Here is a 16,886-nt window from a genome sequence, read left to right as displayed (position 1 = left end):
TAACCTCATTAAGTCATGACTTCAGCCCTTACACTGATTTGTTTTTTTAAAAAAAACAACTTAGAGTATTATTCAAAATGAATATGCACAATAAACAGAAAATGCTCTGTGCAATGCTGGATACATATTAACTACTTACTTATCTGTTGCCTACAGTGGGAGACAAAATTTTGACACACAATCAACATTTAAAAGTGCAAAACACCTGTAGGAAGTTTCAAATGTCTAGAAAAGTAGTTCAGAGTTCTGGACCACTCACCAAATAAAACAAAATAACAAAACAAACAAACAAAGACCCATCTCAGTACATCTGGAAAGCAACTTCCAACAACAATGAAATTATCTACTGCTACCGATAAGAACAATTTAAAATACCCAAAGTGCTAAGACTTCATTAGCAGTACTTTAAATAAAAGTTATAATGTTAAATATATGATTACTCAAATACCCTAAGCTGTATGGCAGTCCCAATAACAATAAGTTACAAATACTCTGAACTTATAACTTAAAAATCATATGGTTAATAAAACATCATTCTCAGATAACCTTTCATGTTAGGTGAGAATTAAAAGACTTGTTCATCTGTGCACCCAAACAAGGATGTGGTATCCAGCAACAGTGATGACATCCCTTATTACAAATAGGGATGGAAGCCGGGTGGTGGTGGTGCACGCCTGTAATCCCAGCACTCTGGGAGGCAGAGGCAGGCAGATTTCTGAGTTCGAGGCCAGCCTGGTCTACAGAGTGAGTTCCAGGATAGCCAGGGCTACACAGAGAAACCCTGTCTCGAAAAAAAAAAAAAAAAAGAAAAAAAGAAAACAAATAGGGATGGAGCGTGCAAATGAACACGTTACTTAGAGTTACACTTGATTGAAGAAATAATCCTATATACAAGTGGGTCCATCTATATTCAATGTGCAAATTTTCAACGGAGCGGGCTTAGAATCAAGGCAGGTTTAACAAATGCTTTCTGACTTCTCAATAAATGGTGAAACATCTTCCTAGAAGTAAACAAATAAGTCAAGAGTAGGTGGAGGCAGCTCTTATTTTTCTCTTAGATGTGGTGAATTTCATGAAGCATTAATTCCCGAGGAATGTTTGTCTCTGGACCATACAATTTACATGCTCTTCTTTCAAAGGCCGCTACCATTTGTTTCACAACTTCATTGAAGAAGAGTATAGGGAACTGAGAGTGCAGAAGGCAATGGAATTCAAAAGAAATTGAAAAATCCAGTGTACAAGTTCTTGGATATCCAGGAAGACCTGGGCTAAAATGCCAAATAATCTTCAAATGATTGAAAGTTTCCCCAATCAGTACAAGATGGCTTTACCAAATGTGACTTTATTAAGCTTACTTACTATTGATGTGTATCACTCCAAAACAGGTGGAAACCTGATTTCTAATCAGCTTTTACAATATTCAGATATCCTTGATATTATATCTGATTTTATACACCAAGGAATAAAATGCTTATAATCTTCCATTCCTAATACTACGTCATTCATTTCTTATATTGAATACACTATAATTCTTCTCTGAATACTCCTTTCGTTTATTTATTAGTGGTGCAGTGATTCTGGAGAATGTTCTTGCAAAGATCTATTTAGGCAAAATTGAGGCACATGGTGGAAGAGTTCTGTTCATCAATTTATCACAGGGAGTTAAGTATCTGACATTGCTTGCAGACACCCTGCACCAGGGTTTCCATCACGGTGGTCATCTTCAGATGGTACACTAATGTTGCCCTCGCTAGGGCCCTCTCTAGTTTAGGCTTCTTTGTCAAATGTCAAAGTGTGTGGATTTACTTCTAGTTCTTTGATTTGATTCCATTGATTAACCTCTTTGTTTGGATGCCAGTACTGTTCAGTTTTCATTACTCTTGCCCTGTAGTACAGCTTGAAATCAGAAATAGTTACACCTCCAGAATTTCTTTTAATGTACAGGATTGTTTTAGATATCCTGGGTAGATTTATCCCCCCATATGAAATTGAGTGTTCCTTTTCAAGGGCTGTCAAGAATTGTGTTGGATTTTGATGGGAATTATGTTGAATCTGCAGATAACTTTTGATACAGTGGCCATTTTTTTATTATATTTATCTTATAGATCTATGAGCATGGGAAATCTTTCCATCTTCTAATATTGTCTTTAATTTCTCTGTAAAGTAATTTAAAGGTCTTATCATACAGGTCTTGCCATACTTCATTTGCTGAGTAAGAGTTGGACCAAGGTATTTTATATTATTTGTGGCTATTATGAAGTGTATGTTTCTTTCTCAGACCATTTATCATTTATATATAGGAGAGCTACTTGATTATTTTTCTTATTAGTTAATTTTGTACTCAGCCATTTTGCTGAAACTATTTATCAGCTGTAGGAGTTTCCTGGTAGAATATTTGGAGTTATTTATGTATACACTCATATGATTTGTAAGAAGCGATACTTTGATCTCTTCTTCTCTAATTTGTATTGTCTTGATCGCCTTTACTTTTTTTATTGACTAACTAAGACTTCCAGGTCTATATTGAATAGATATGGAGAAAGTGAACAGGCTTGACTTGTTCATGATTTTAGAACTGCTTTAAGTTTTTCTACATTTCATTTGATGTTGGCTATTGCCTAGTTGTATATTGCTTTTATTATGTTTAGGTTCATACATTGTATCCTGATCTTTCTAAGAATGTTATCATGAAAGGGTCTTGGATTTTGTCAAAGGACTTTTCAGGATCTAATGAGACGGTTATGTGGTTTAGCGTTGTTTTTCCCACTTTGTTTACATAGTAGATTATAATGTTTGATTTTTCATATGTTGACTCATTCCTATATCTCTAGAATGAAGCTTACTTGATCAGGGTAGATGATGTTTTTGATCTGTACATAGATTTAGTTTGCAAGTATGTTATTGGATATTTTTACATCAACATTCATAAGGGAGATTGATTTGAAATTTCCTTTCTTGGTTGAGTCTTTGTGTGGTTTAGGTATCAAAAATGATTTTGATAAAACATAATGATTAATATAATTTTATTCTGTGGAAAAATTTGAGGCATGTTGGTATTTACTCTTCTTTGAAAATTTGTTAAAATTCTGCATTAAAACCATCTGGTACTGGGCCTTTCTTTTTTCTTTCATTCATTCATTCTTTCTTTCCTTCATTTCTTCATTCTTTCTTTCTTTTCTTGCTTCCATTCTTTTTTCTTCTGGTTGGGAGACTTTGGATGACTGCTTTTATTTCCTTCAGGGTTATATGTCTACTTGGCTTGTTTACCTTATCTTGATAATTTTGATAAGTGGTTATCTATCAAGAAAATCATTCATCACATTTAGATTTTCCAGTTTAATGGAGTACAAGATTTTGAAGTAAGACCTGATGATTCCTTGGATTTCCTAGGTATCTGTTGTTATTTCCCCTTTTTCATTTCTGATGCTTTTAATTTTGATATAATTTCTCTGCCTTTTAGTAAGTTTGGTTAAGGGTTTAACTATCATGTTGAATTGTCAATGAATCAAGTCTTTGTTTCATTGATTCTATGTAATGTTCTCTTTGTTTCTATTTTATTGATTTCAACCCTGAGTTTGATTATTTCCTCCAGTCTATTTTTTGATTCATTTACTTCCTTTTGTTCTATAGCTTTCAAGTATGTTGTTAAGTGGTATGAAATCTTTATAATTTCTTTATGAAGGAACATTTTGCTATGAACTTTCCTCTTCTCTTCTTGTGCCCCATAAGTTTGGATATGTTGTGCATTCACTTTTATTGATTTCCAGAAAGTCTTTAATTCCTCTTTTTCTTTCTTGACCCAGTGGTCATTGAGTAGAGAGTTGGTCAGTTTGCATGAATTTGTGGGCTTTGTGTTTTTTCTGTTTTCATTGAAGAACAGCTTTAATCTATGGTGGTCTGTTAGTTTCATTATTTCTCTGTTTAGTTTTTGTCTGGATGACCCGTCCATTGGTAAGAGTGGGGTTTTGAAGTCCCCCACTATTAATGTGTGGGATTCAATGATTGATTTAAGCTTTAGTAATGCTTTTTTTAAAAATATGACTGCCCTTGCATTTGGGGCATGAATATTCAGAATGAGATATAATTGTGATGAATTTTCCCTTTGATTCTTATGAAGTATCTTTCTCTACCTCTCTGGTTAATTTTTTTTTGAAAGTCAATTTTGGCCAAGGTATCATTGAGTAGATTATTGTTCAGCCTCCATGTGTATGTGGGCTTTCTGTTGTTTTTGTTGCTATTGAAGGCCACTCTTACTCCATAGTGTTCTGATAGGAGGCATGGAATTAGTTCAGTTTTTAGAGGGGTGGAATTTTATCTAGTTGTCCCTGGTATTGGCATGCCTGGTACATGGGAATATAGGAAGAGTTGTGAGTTTGGAAAATGGAGCACTAGTGAATGCACTTTTTGATTGGTTCTTGGATTTCAATATGTAAAAATTATATGAAGAATTTTTACATGTATATTTATAAGAAAAAATAATACATAATTACCTTTCTTTATTAGATTGTTACATGATTTGGGTACAAGGGTAACTGTGGCCTCATAAATGAATTGGGGATTTTTTTTCTTCTGTTTCTATTTTGTGAAATTATTTGTAACTATTTTTATTAGTTCTTTTTTTTTAAAAAAGGACTGTAGAATTCTTTGCTAAACAATCTAATACTAGGCTTCTTTTGATTCAAAGTTTTTTAATTTTTGTTTCTTTTGCAATGTGAGTTATATGTGTATTTTAATCAATCACCTGATCCTGATTTATTTTTGGAAAGTAATATGTATTGAAAAAGGTGTCCTGCCCAGAGAGCTGTGGAAGGAGAGAAGCACCATGGCCATACTTGCTGCCTGCTGGGACAGAAAAGGGTCACTAGGTATTGTATCACCCTGAGCTTTAGATCTCTGGTGGAGCAAACTGCCAGGGGTCTGCCTGCACTTACGAACTGAGCACTTTGTCTGCCAGCCCGCCGGGTGCAAGGCCTGTGTCCTGTCCAGTGAGCTGCAGAAGGAGAGAAGCCCCACAGCCATATTTGCTGCCTGCAGAGACAGAAAAGGGTCACTAGGTACTGTATCACCCTGAGCTTTAGATTTCTGGTGGTGCAAACCGCCAGGGGTCTGCCTGCACTCAGGAACTGTGCACATAGGCAGTTCATCTGCAAGCCAGTCCATCACGGGACTTGTGTCCTATGTGAGAATCAACAGAGGGAGTGACCCCCACCACACCATCTTCGCTCCATAATAGAGCAGACAGAGAACACCTGGTCGACCTTGAAAATGTTTGTATAACATTGCTTGAGGCAAGACTGAGAAGGGCTCCAAAGGCACAAAAGAGGAAGGCAGCATATCAGTAATCTGTGCCAGAGGAAACCCAGTCATCCAGTGCTGCAGAGATAACCTTAAAGATCCACAGTAGGTTGAAGCACCAGCCAGTGACAATTAGACCATCTAACACCTGGGAGACCTAGATGGCTAAAGGCAAATGTAGGAACTTTACTAACAGAAACCAAGGCATTATGGCAGCATCTCAACCCAATTCTACAATGATAGCAAGTCCTGGATACACCAACACACCAGAAAAACAAGATTTGGATTTAAAATCACTGGTCATGATGCTGGTACAGGAACACATAAAGGACATACTTAAAGAAATTCAGGAGAAAATGGATCAAAAATTAGAAGCCCTTATAAGGGAAACACAAAAATCATTGAAAGAAATTCAGGAGAATACAAAAGCCAATAAAGTTGAAACGCAAAAATCATTAAAGAAATACCAGAGAACTTTGATCAACAGGCAGAAGTCATGAAAGAGGAAACACAAAAATCTCTTAAAGAATTACAGGGAAACACAAGCAAATGACAGAACTGAGCAAAAACTTCCAGGATCTAAAAACAGAAGTAGAAACAACTAAGAAAGCACAAAGGGAGACAACTTTGGAGATAGAAAACCTTGAGAAGAAATCAGGGACCATAGACACAAATATCAACAACAGAATACAAGAGATAGAAGAAAGAATCTCAGATGCCGAAGATACCATAGAAACCATGGACTCAACAGTTAAAGAAAATGCAAAATGCAAAAAGCTTTTAAACCAAAACATCCAGGTAATCCAGGACACAATGAGAAAGCCAAATCTAAGGATTATAGGCATTGATGAGAGTGAAGATTTACAACTTAAAGGGCCAGCAAATATCTTCAACAAAATTATGGAAGAAAACTTCCCTAACCTAAAGAGAGAGATGCCCATGAATATACAAGAAGCCTACAGAACTCCAGACTGGACCAGAACAGAAATACCTCCCATCACATAATAATCAAAACCCCAAATGTACTAAACAAAGAAAGAATACTTAGGGCAGTGCCGGGAGCCATCCTCAGAACTCAATGCCAAGAACTCTCCATACCAGGAGCCATCCCCACCTGGCTCTCAATGCCAAGAGACCTCGATACCAGGAGTCATTCTCACTTAGATCTCCATGCCAGGAACTATTCATACGTAAATCTCAAAACCCCCTCCTTTTGAAGTTCATCTGTAGATAGGTTACTGTAGCAACCCCTTTCCACTTCACTGCCTCATGACCCCCCTTTTATCATGCCAACATTCCAACAGCAATAACTAGCTTTACCAGAAATTATGAGAAACTGTTTCTTAGAAATGATGCCAACCCCCTGAGATTGTTCCCCCCTTTACCCCTCCCAAACCTTGTATGCTTCCCTTTATATTGACTTGTCTGAAAATTAAAGTTTGACAGCTTGATCAGAACTAGACAGGCTGTCCTGCCTCTCTCTTTTGTCTTGTCGCCCCATCGCCTTTCCTCTAGGTGGCTTAAAGGAACCCTGTTGATTGTCCTGCGGAAGCCAGGCGATGGTGGCGCACGCCTGTAATCCCAGCACTCTGGGAGGCAGAGGCAGGCGGATTTCTGAGTTTGAGGCCAGCCTGGTCTACAGAGTGTGTTCCAGGACAGCCAGGCAGGGCTATATAGAGAAACCCTGTCTCAGAAAAACCAAATCCAAAAAACCAAAAAAAAAAAAAAAAAAAAAAAAAAAAAAAAAAAAAAAAAGAGAGAGAGAGATTGTCCTGCGGGTCGGGACAGGGCAGTAAGAGAAAAAGGGTAAGTAACATATAAAGGAAGACCTATCAGAATTACACCAGATTTCTCACCAGAGACCATGAAAGCTAGAAGATCCTGGGCGGAGCTCATGCAGACTCTAAGAGAACACAAATGCCAGCCAAGACTACTATACCCAGCGAAACTCTCAATTACTATAGATGGAGAAACCAAGATATTCCATGAGAAAACCAAATTTACACAATATCTTTCTACAAACCTAGCCCTACAAAGGATAATAGGGGGAAAACACCATTACAACAAGGGAAACTATACCCTGGAAAAAGCAGGATATTAAGCTTCTTTCACCAAGCCCAAAGAAGATAACCACACACATATAAAATTAAATTCAAAAATGATAGGAAGCAATAACCACTACTCCTTAACATCAATGGACTCAATTCCCCAATAAAAAGACATAGACTAACAGACTGGTTACGTAAACAGGACCCTACATTTTGCTGTATACAGGAAACACACCTCAATGTCAAAGACAAAAACTACCTTAGAGTAAAAGGCTGGAAGACAATTCTACAAGCAAATGGTCCCAGGAAACAAGGCAGAGTTGCCATTCTAATTTCAGATAAAATTGACTTTCAACCTAATGTCATCAAAAGAGACATGGAAGGTCACTACTTGCTGGTCAAAGGAAAAATATACCAAGAAGAACTCTCAATCCTGAACATCAATGCCCCAATTACACGGGTGCCCTCATTCATAAAAGAAACTTTACTAAAGTTCAAAGTACACATTGCACCTAACACAATAATTGTGGGTGACTTCAACATTCAACTCTCACAAATGGACCAATCAGGAAAACAGAGAGGAAAACTAAGAGACCGATCAGGAAAACTAAGCAGGGAGACAGTGAAACTAATTGAAGCTTTGAACCAATTGGAGTTAACAGATAAATATATATATATATATATATATATATATATATATATATATATATATATATATATATAACTTTTCATCCCAAAGCAAAAGAATATATATTTTTCTCAGCACCTCATGGTACCTTCTCCAAAATAGATCATATAGTTGGTCACAAGACAGACCTCAACAAATATAAGAAGATTGAAATAATCCCATGCCTCCTATCAGATCACTATGGAGTAAAAGTGGTCTTTAATAACAGTAAAAACAACAGAAAGTCCACATACACATGGAAACTGAATAATACTCTACTCAATGATACCTTGGTCAAGGAACAAATAAAGAAAGAAATCAAAGATTTCTTAGAATTTAATGAAAATGAAGGCACAACATATACAAATCTATGGGACACATTGAAAGCAGTGCTAAGAGGAAAACTCATAGCTTTGAGGGCCTCCAAAAAGAAATTCAAGCGAGCATACACTAGAAGATTAAGGGAACAACTGAAAGCCCTGGAACAAGAAGCTAATTCACCCAGGAGGAGAAGAAGACAGGAAATCATCAAACTCAGGGCTGAAATCAATCAAGTAGAAACAAAGAAAACCATACAAAGAATCAACAAAACCAAAAGCTGGTTCTTTGAAAAAAATCAACAAGATAGATAAACCCTTAGCAAGACTAACCAAAGGGCACAGAGAAACTATCCAAATTAACAAAATTAGAAATGAAAACGGAGATATTACAACAGAAACCGAGGAAATTCAAAAAATCATCAGATCCTACAACAAAAACCTGAACTCAACACAACTGGAGAATCTGGAGGAAATGGACATTTTCTTAAACAGATACCAATTACCAAAATTAAACCAGGATCAAATAGATCATCTAAACAGACCTATAACCCCTAAAGAAATAGAAGGAAGGGGTCATAGATAGGCTTCAGACTAAAAAAAAGCACAGGACCAGAGTTTTAAGTTGAACCTTCTCAAAAAAATTTTATGCCACCACTTCCAAAAAAAAATATGTATTGAAAAAATAATCAAATTTCCTTATATTTTCTAATTTGTTGGATTACAGGTTCATAAGAGTTATGTCATTATGATCTTCCTTATTTCCTTGGTTCCTGTTTTGTTCCCTTTCATTTCTAATTTCGTTGATCCGGATATCCTATCCATCTTTCAGTGACTTTATATAAAGATTTGTCAATCTTATTTTTTTCACAGAACCAACAATTTGTTTTATTGGTTCGTTGTATTTTGTTGCTGTGGTTGTTGTTTCTATTTTATTGATTTCTGTACAAGTTTGATATTTGCTGTTTAATCGTTTTGTGTGTTATTTATTCTTTTTGTTCTAGAGCTTCCAGGTGTCAGTATAAGATATCAGCAATATTTTTTTTATGAAGGCACTTAGTGGTATGAACTTGTCTCTTAGAACTTGTATTATGTTCCATAAGTTTGGTGTGGTGATATTCATTTTCATTTGGTTGATTTCTGTTTTACTTTTTTAGAACCTTTATGATGTTCCATAAGTTTGGTGTGGTGATATTCATTTTCATTTGGTTGATTTCTATTTTACTTTTTCTCTTTATTCATGTTTCATTCAGTGGAGAGTTCTTCATTTTCTATGAACAACATTTATTTTGTTGTTATTTGCAGTGCTTTGGCTATCCAGCTTTAATCTGGGGTGGTCAATAAGAATTGGGTTTATTTCAATTTTTTTTTTCATCTGTAAGGACTATCTTAGTGTCCTAGTATGTGGTTAATTTTGGAGAAAACTTTAAGAGGTGCTGAGAATACAGTATATTCTTTCGTTTTGGAGTCAAATGTTCTATAAATATGGATTTGGTTCATTTGATGTATAATTACATGTGTGTGTGTGTGTGTAGATGATATGCCTATTGGCAAGAGGGGCTACCAACATTTCTCAGTATAAGTATATGAGGGCCAATTTGTACCTTATGGTATAGTAGTGTTTCTTTTATGAACCTAGGTGCTTTAATGTTTATGGTATAGATTAATAATTATAATGTTGTTTTGGAGGATTTTTCCATTATTGAATATGTAGTTTCCTTCTCTATCTCTTCTGATGAGTTTTGGTTTGAAGTTTACTTATTCAGATATTAAAATGGCTACATCAACTTGCTTTTTAGGTCCATCTGCATGGAATAGCCTTATCCATCATTGTACTCTGAAATGATTTGTTTTCTTGATGTTAAGGAATATTTCATAGATGCAGCAGCAGAAAGATGGATTCTCTTTTTACATCCATTTTGTTAGTTTATGTCTTTTTATTAGAGAATTGTAACAAATGATGTGGAGAGATGTCAATGAGGGGTGTTGTTTTATTATTGTTATTTTGTTGTGGCTGTGATATGTGTGTGTGTGCATACGTCTGAGTGTGTATGTGTGTGTGTGTGTGTGTGTGTATGATTATTTTTACCTACACTGCTTTGGCTCCTGGTGGGTTACATGTGTGTTCTTTCCTAGGAGCTATCTGGATTCACAAATGGAAGGCATACAGAAAGAGGGGTGGGCAGAGGGAGAGGGAGAGAGAGATGGGAAGAGGGAGAGGGAGAGAGAGAGAAAGATGGAGAGAGAGAGAGAGAGAGAGAGAGAGAGAGAGAGAGAGAGAGAGAGAGAGAGAGAGAGGGAGGTTAATTCTAAAATGCCTTGGATACCTTAAATTCTGGCAACTCCTAAACCTTTCTTTCCTACCTCTCCTACCCCAGTCCCAAATAGGGACGTGCCAGTGGCCACCCACCTGAATTTTTACATGTCTGGTTGGGTTTAGCTCCTACAGCTCTCACAACCATTTCTCTCCCACACTTTAGGGCAATCCTCAGTCTCTTCCTCTGTACTCGTCCTATCCTGTGCAAATCTAAGGGTCCCACCTGGTCTCCCTTTGCACAACCACTGGCTGCTGGCATCTTTATTAATTGATTGAAACCAACTGGGTACAAGAACCTTTAGTGTTTGGACAAGCAGATTCCCAACTGAATCAAAGCATTAGAACCAATATCTAATGTATGTGTGTGTGTGTGTGTGTGTGTGTGTGTATGTGTTTCCAGTTTTTCATTTTGCTGATCTGGTATTGTTTATTACATAAGTTTTCTTGGGTGTAGTTAACCCTTTAGGTTGGAGTTTTCCTTACAGTGATTTCTGTAGGGTGCATTTAGAGATTTCTTAATTTTGGTTGTCATATTTTCTCCATCCATTTTTGATTGAGAGTTTTGTTTGGTATAATAGTCTAGTCTACCATCTTCATCTATTAGAGTCTGTAGAACATTTGTCCAGGCCTTTTTGGAATTTAGAGTACATTAAGAAATCAAATGCTGTTTCTACTTTGTGGAATCGTTTGAAGAGTATTGGTGTTAACTCTTCTTTGAAGGTCTGATAGAATTCTGCACTGAAACCATCTGGTCCTGTGCTTTTTCTGGTTGGAAGACTTTCTATGACTCCTTCTATTTCTTTAGGCATTATGGGACTGTTTAGATGATCTATTTGGTCCTGATTTAATTTTGGTATTTGGTATCTGTCAAGGAAATTGTCCATTTCCTCCAGATTCTCCAGTTGTGTTGAGTACAGGCTCTTGTAGTAGGATCTGATGATTTTTTGGATTTCCTCAGTTTCCATTGTTATATCTCCCTTTTCATTTCTAAGTTTGTTAATTTGGATACTTTCTCTGTGCCTTTTGGTCAGTCTGGCTAAGGGTTTATCTATCTTGTTGATTTTCCCAAAGAACCAGCTCCTTTGTTGATTCTTTGTATGGTTCTCTTTGTTTCTACTTGATTGATTTCGGCCCTGAGTTTGATGATTTCCTGCCTTCTGCTCCTCCTGGGTGAAATAGCTTCTTTTTGTTCCAGGGCTTTCAGGTGTGTCATTAAGCTGGTAATGTATGCTCTCTCCATTTTCTTTTTGGAGGCACTCAGGGCTATGAGTTTTCCTCTTAGCACTGCTTTCATTGTGTCCCATAGATTTGGGTATGTTGTGTCTTTATTTTCATTGTGTTCTAAAAAGTCTTAATTTCTTTATTTATTTCTTCCTTGACCAAGGTGTCATTGAGTAGAATATTGTTCAGTTTCCATGTGTATGCGGGTTTTCTGTTGTTTTTGTTGCTATTGAAGACCATTTTTATTCCAAGGAACACTACCCAATTCCTTCTATGAAGCCACAATTTCGCTGATACCAAAACCACACAAAGATCCAACAAACAAAGAGAACTTCAGACCAATTTCCCTTATGAACATCGATGCAAAAATACTCAATAAAATTCTTGCCAACCAAATCCAAGAACACATCAAAACGATCATCCACCATGATCAAGTAGGCTCTATCCCGGGAATGCAGGGTTGGTTCAATATACGGAAATCCATCAATGCACTCCACTACATAAACAAACTCAAAGAAAAAAACCACATGGTCATTTCATTGGATGCTGAAAAACCATTTGACAAAATTCAGCATCCGTTCATGCTTAAAGTCTTGGAAAGAACAGGAATTCAAGGCCCATACCTAAACATCATTAAAGCAATATACAGCAAACCGGTAGCCAGCATCAAACTAAATGGAGAGAAACTTGAAGCAATCCCACTAAAATCAGGGACAAGACAGGGCTGCCCCCTTTCTCCTTATCTTTTCAATATTGTACTTGAGGTACTAGCGCCGACAATTCGACAACATAAGGAGGTCAAAGGGATACAAATTGGAAAGGAAGAAGTCAAACTATCATTATTTGCAGATGACATGATAGTCTACCTAAGTGACCCAAAAAACTCCACTAGAGAGCTCCTACAGCTGATAAACAACTTCAGCAAAGTGGCAGGTTATAAAATCAACTCAAGCAAATCAGTGGCCTACCTATACTCAAAGGATAAGCAGGCTGAGAGAGAAATTAGGGAAATGACCCCCTTCACAATAGCCACAAACAGTATAAAGTATCTTGGGGTGACTCTTACCAAACATGTGAAAGATCTGTATGACAAGAACTTCAAGACTCTGAAGAAGGAAATGGAAGAAAACCTCAAAAAATGGGAAAACCTCCCATGCTCATGGATCGGTAGAATCAATATAGTTAAAATGGCCATTTTGCCAAAAGCAATATACAGATTCAATGCAATACCCATCAAAATCCCAACTCAATTCTTCACAGAGTTAGAAAGAGCAATTATCAAATTCATCTGGAATAACAAAAAACCCAGGATAGCTAAAACTATTCTCAGCAACAAAAGAAATTCTGGGGGAATCAGTATCCCTGACCTCAAGCAATACTACAGAGCAATAGTGTTAAAAACTGCATGGTATTGGTACAGTGACAGACAGGAGGATCAGTGGAACAGGATTGAAGATCCAGAAATGAACCCACACACCTATGGCCACTTGATCCTCGACAAAGAGGCTGAAAACATCCAATGGAAAAAAGATAGCCTTTTCAACAAATGGTGCTTGTTCAACTGGAGGTCAGCATGCAAAAGAATGGGAATTGATCCATCCTTGTCTGCTTGTACTAAGCTCAAATCCAAATGGATCAAGGACCTCCACATAAATCCAGACACTCTGAAGCTAATAGAAAAGAAACTGGGGAAGACCCTTGAGGACATCGGTACAGGGAGAAAGTTTCTGAACAGAACACCAATAGCGTATGCTCTACGATCAAGAATTGACAAATGGGACCTCATAAAATTACAAAGTTTCTGTAAGGCAAAGGACACCATCAAGAGGACAAATCGGCAACCAAGAAATTGGGAAAAGATCTTCACCAATCCTACATCAGAGAGAGGGCTAATATCCAATATATATAAAGAACTCAAGAAGTTAGACTCCAGAAAACCAAACAACCCTATTAAAAAATGGGAAACAGAGTTAAACAAAGAATTCTCACCTGAAGAACTTCGGATGGCAGAGAAGCATCTTAAAAAATGCTCAACTTCATTAGTCATTAGGGAAATGCAAATCAAAACAACCCTGAGATTTCACCTTACACCAGTCAGAATGGCTAAGATTAAAAATTCAGGAGACAGCAGGTTTTGGAGAGGGTGTGGAGAAAGAGGAACACTCCTCCACTGCTGGTGGGGTTGCAAATTGGTGCAACCACTCTGGAATCAGTCTGGCGGTTCCTCAGAAAACTGGGCACCTCACTTCCAGAAGATCCTGCTATACCACTCCTGGGCATATACCCAGAGGATTCCCCACCATGTAATAAGGATACATGCTCTATTATGTTCATAGCAGCCCTATTTATAATTGCCAGATGCTGGAAAGAACCTAGGTATCCCTCAACAGAATAGTGGATGCAAAAAATATGGTATATCTACACAATGGAGTACTATTCAGCCATTAGAAACAATGAATTCATGAAACTCTTAGGCAAATGGATGGAGCTAGAGAACATCATACTATGTGAGGTAACCCAGACTCAAAAGGTGAATCATGGTATGCACTCACTAATAAGTGGATATTAACCTAGAAAACTGGAATACCCAAAACATAATCCACACATCAAATGAGGTACAAGAAGAAAGGAAGAGTGGCCCCTTGTTCTGGAAAGACTCAGTGAAGCAGTATTCGGCAAAACCAGAACGGGGAAGTGGGAAGGGGTGGGTGGGAGGACAGGGGGAGAGAAGGGGGCTTATGGGACTTTCGGGGAGTGGGGGGCTAGAAAAGGGGAAATCATTTGAAATGTAAATAAAAAATATATCGAATGAAAAAATCTAAATAAAAAAAATAAATCAAATGCTACTCTAGTAACACTTATATGTTATATGACTTTATATGTTACTTGCTCTTTTTTCTTCACACTTTTAATATACTTTCTTTTATCTATATTTAATATTTTAATTTAATTCAATTTAATAATTCAATATTTAATTCTTTTCTCTATATTATATTATGGTTTTGGTTATTATGTTAAAACTGTTCTTCTTTTTCTGTTCCTATCTATTTGCTGTTCTGTATGCTTCTTGAACCCAGATACTCATCTTCTTTAGGACATTTTATTTCCATTTTTTTCTTTTTTCTTTTTTAAATGTTTTCTGTTTCTTTGACCTTACTATCAGTAGCAACACCCAGCCTCAGAACTTCCCAAACTTTTGAGCTCATGTCCCCTGTCAATGGTTCCCATGTACCACTGACTTGACTAGTGACTCTTAGTTCCCTATCACTATATCCACAAGAGTATGTTACAATAAAGAACAAAAACAGAAAGACCAGGTCCAGTGGAGGACAAACACCTGAGAAGCAACAGCCTCATCGGTGACATTTGCTCTTGGGAAAGAAAGTTCCTTGAAAAAAATGGCAGCTAGCAGCTAGGAGGTGAAGGACAATCCTAGCTCTAAGTAGCAGTAGTGATCCAGCTTGACGGGCCTATCTATAGACATGCCCAGGTACTGAGATACCTTCTCAGTTAACATGGTCAGCTTCATATTCAGCTTGCCTACTTAGGCTTTGACAACTGGCTTATCAACCTTCTTAGGCAGAATGTGAACTCAAACTAGGAATTTATCTGGGTCGATAGACATTTCAATCTGTGCCATCTCCTGGTTCATGAAGGAGGAGCTCTTCACAAAACCGGGGTGACCCATGGCACAAGCCACATCGACCAGCAGGCTTACATCTAGCAGAATCATTTGTTGCCATTCGCGGTCTACCTGAGGCTTGACACTCACCTTCTCCACAGCCCTCACATAGAGCCTGTTCACATCATCTTCACATCAAAGTGTCAGATATTTCACACAATAGCATCACCCTGGTTCTGTCTGCAGTTCCCCCATAGGATAATGCCAACACAGACTAGTGGTAACTAAGATGTTGTCCTTCCTACAGACCTTGTCAACAGTAGTCACCTCATAGCTTACATGTCAGCCTACAGTGTACTGATAGGGTCAATCTCAGTTATGATGACTCAGACTCCAGAACCCCTCAGCTCTTGGTAAGAGCCCTTGCTCATGTCACCATAGCCTGATACTACTGCCACCTTGCCCACAATCATCAAATCTGTGGCCTATTTTATGCTATGAGGGATTCTATTAGCCATAGACATGGTCAAACTTGTTCTTGGTAACAGAATCATTAACATTGATGGCAGACACCTTCAATATCCCATTGGCCATCATCTTGTAGAGTTCGTAAACTCAAGTTGTAGTCTCCTCTGAGATGCCTCAGATGTCTGACAGAAGCTGTGGGTATGTGGTGTAGATGAAGTTAGTTAGGTGACCACCATCATCCAGAATTATGTTGAGGGGTTCATCCTTGAAGAGCAACATCTGCTAAATGTACCACCAATACTTCTCTATTCCTCATTTGTCTTTCTCTTCCAAGCAAACACTGGAACACTGGCCCTCATAATGATAGTCACTACATGGCCCTGACTAGAAAAGAGGTTGTCGCTGGGATTCCACACCTCAGCACCCATGGCCCCAAGAGTCTCTGTAAGGACAACAGTCTCCAAAGTAATATGCGGCAGCCAGCAATGCAAGCATTCTTCAGTGGCTTGGAGGCTGGGTACATCTTCCCCATGCAAATCAAACCTGGCTTCTCATCTTGGCCATGTCCAGGGCCTTTTGACTCCAAGTAGCCACTCTAAAGTCAGAAATTTTGTTGTGCTTCTGCTAGGCCTGATGAACTCAGTGAAGAAGAATGGATGGCTTGGGGAAGGGTACAGAATTATTTCCACTTTCAGGCTTTCTTTCAATAATTTCCTTTCACTAGGTTTCCATAAATTTCTTTACAGATTTATCCATTTCCTGTTTAAGGACTTCATATCATATCCATAAAGACTATTGTAAAGTCTTTGTCTTATGCGTCAGCTTTACTGTAATATCCCAGACCTGCCATAGTAGGAGTACTGAGCTCTAGTGGAGTCATATCACATACTGTTACTGATTGTCTTTTTATGTTGATGTTCAAGCATCTAGT

The 16,886-nt window shown here is 37.6% G+C and overlaps 2 pseudogenes; both read right to left on the bottom strand.

The window, feature by feature from the left end:
- Nucleotides 1-1,054: 1,054 nt before the first annotated feature.
- LOC127691922 (coenzyme Q-binding protein COQ10 homolog B, mitochondrial-like) lies at nucleotides 1,055-8,810 on the bottom strand (annotated as a pseudogene).
- Nucleotides 8,811-15,277: 6,467 nt separating this feature from the next.
- The window catches only part of LOC127691921 (adenosylhomocysteinase-like), a 29,032-nt pseudogene continuing 27,423 nt past the window's right edge, over nucleotides 15,278-16,886 (bottom strand).

The sequence above is a fragment of the Apodemus sylvaticus genome, chromosome 9, assembly GCF_947179515.1.
Source record: "Apodemus sylvaticus chromosome 9, mApoSyl1.1, whole genome shotgun sequence".
In the NCBI taxonomy this organism is placed as follows: Eukaryota; Metazoa; Chordata; class Mammalia; order Rodentia; family Muridae; genus Apodemus; species Apodemus sylvaticus.
This window is presented reverse-complemented; position numbering and strand designations above follow the sequence as displayed.